Source organism: Octopus bimaculoides, chromosome 10, assembly GCF_001194135.2.
Source record: "Octopus bimaculoides isolate UCB-OBI-ISO-001 chromosome 10, ASM119413v2, whole genome shotgun sequence".
Classification (NCBI taxonomy): Eukaryota; Metazoa; Mollusca; class Cephalopoda; order Octopoda; family Octopodidae; genus Octopus; species Octopus bimaculoides.
Window position 1 is genome coordinate 70372822 of NC_068990.1, and position 2499 is coordinate 70375320.

Below are 2499 nucleotides of genomic sequence, written 5' to 3' on the forward strand. Positions count from 1 at the left end.
GCCCGAGGCTATAGTAGAAGTCACTTGCCCAAGGCGCCGCACAGTGGGACTGAACCCAGAACGATGTGGTTGGTAAGCAAACTACTTACAACACAGCCACTCTTGCGCCTATATATATATATATATATATATATATATATATATACATATACTAACAGTAATACCCATCGTTCATCAGGTAATTACTTTTACTGTTTCTCGGGGCCGAGAAGCTAGAAAAATAGGTATATCATATAGAAGAATAGCTTTATGGAATCTAGTTGACTGTGATGGCACTGAAAAGACTGCAGGTCAAGTGGAACATCACTGTTCATATAGAAAAAGCATTGCACATTGTGTGTTTGTTGAATGTTCATTTTTTTATGGTCTTTTTTAGTGGACATTTTTTAATTAGGAATATCACTAAGTAATAGTGAAATGAAATTACAAATGCTGTGTGAGTGAACAATTAGTGTTGTACCATTGCATAATTTTTGTTGAGACAAATTAGGCAATAGTAGTATTGGAGATATAGAAAAAGCATTGCATGTTGTGTGTTTGTTTGGTGTTCATTTTTTGACGGTCTTTTTTTAGTAAACATTTTTATGATTAGGAATATCAGTAAGTAATAGTGAAATGAAATTACAAATGATGTGTCCTGTCAGTGTTAGTGCTGAAATTCTGACGCTATATTACAGGAATGAAAAGCAAGGCAACAATAAGTAATAATAGTTCAATGAAATTACAAATGCTGTGTCCTGTCAGTGTTAGTGATGAAATTCTGACACTATATTACAAGAATGAAAGGTAAGGCAACAGTAAGTAATAGTCCAATGAAATTACAAATGCTGTGTCCTGTCAGTCAGATTTAGGTTTACTCGACCTCTATGTGTGTATTATATAAGAGAAAAACATGTAATAATTGAAGTAGAAAAAACGATGGATTTTATATACGAACTTTTGTTTGTTCTTCAAGTTGCAATGCAGCAACTTTTAGTGTTTGGCCCTGACTTTTATTAATGCTCATGGCAAAAGAAAGTGAGATAGGAAACGGTAAGGGCTTAAATTTGAATAGGACATTAGATGGTATAACTGGTATGCAAGGAACGAAGACGGTGTCACGTTTACCACAACAAGTGAGAATATTTGCCTCAATGCAGTTCATCAAAAGTTTGTGCACAATTAGTGTTGCTTCCCTTGAACCATTTACTTTCACTTTATGGGACAAACGCAAACACAAATGGACAGAATCTCTCTTTTATATTACTACGACACTCCATCGGTTATGACGATGAGGATTCCAGATGATCCAATCAATGAAACAGTCTGCTCGTGAAATTAACGTGCAAGTGGCTGAGCATTCCACTGACATGTGTACCATTAACGTACTTCTTGGGGAGATTCAGTGTGACATGGAAACAAGAATAAAAAGTGAGAGAAAGTTGTGGTGAAAGAGTACAGCAGGGTTCGCCACCACCCCCTACTACAGCCTCGTGGAGTTTTAAGTGTTTTTGCTCAAACACTTACAACACCCAGTCTGGGGATCAAAATCGTGATCCTATGACCTCGAGTCCGCTGCCCTAACCACTGGGCCATTGTGCCTCCCCTCTCTTTTATATATATATATATATATATATAGATGCACACACACACATGTGCACATGCGCACACACACACACATTATATATTTATACATATATAGTAGCAGGGTTGTTGAGAATTTGGTATGTTGGTAGGTTTTCCATGAGCATTGAGTGAAATAACAGATGTCAGCTTATGATTGGAATCAAGTCATTGACCTGCTTTGCTTGGAACATCATCTCTATAGCAACTGATTCTACCAACAATAATAATAATAATAATGATAGGAAGATGATCATTACAATGACATCTTATGTTGGTTTAATTTGAAACATCAGAATGAAAAGTGGAGTGGATGAAAAAGAATGAAGCTCAGACTTTCTGAAAAGCATAGTCAATGCAATACCAATTTGTAATTAAAAACCTAATTTACATAATGTTAATAAATAAACATAATCAGCAGAAACAGGAAATTGGATTTAAATAGGATTCCTTTAGTCTACCATATTAATTATGTCAAATCATTGACTAAGAAAGAACCAAAGTTGATTATTTTTCACAATAACATTTTCTTTATGCATGGTGACCTAACAACTCATTCAGTGATCTAGAGCACAACCAGATGTTCCAAAACTGAGATTTGAACAATATTTCCTGAAAATTCCTGTGTGACAAAGATATAGTGCAAAACCTAAGAAAGAGGGAATTTTGTGCTAGTTTCTATTGTAATATTTGTTTTTCATTTTTTTAATTGATTCAATATTAATTTTTTTTCCCACAAAGGTGTAGGCATAGCTTGTGGTTAAGGTTTTCATTTCAATCTCAGTATGCAGCACCTTAGGCAATTGTCTTCTTTTGTAGTGCTCAGCCAACCAATGCCCTGTAAGTGAATTTAGTAGATGGAAATTGTGCATCACATGTGTATATATATATATATAT

The 2499-nt window shown here is 34.9% G+C and overlaps 1 protein-coding gene across 1 annotated transcript in view; it reads left to right on the top strand.

The window, feature by feature from the left end:
• LOC106882356 (ubiquitin-like modifier-activating enzyme 6) overlaps positions 1-2499 on the top strand; it is a 295927-nt gene that overhangs the window by 13599 nt on the left and 279829 nt on the right. The gene's annotated exons all lie outside the window — the stretch shown is intronic.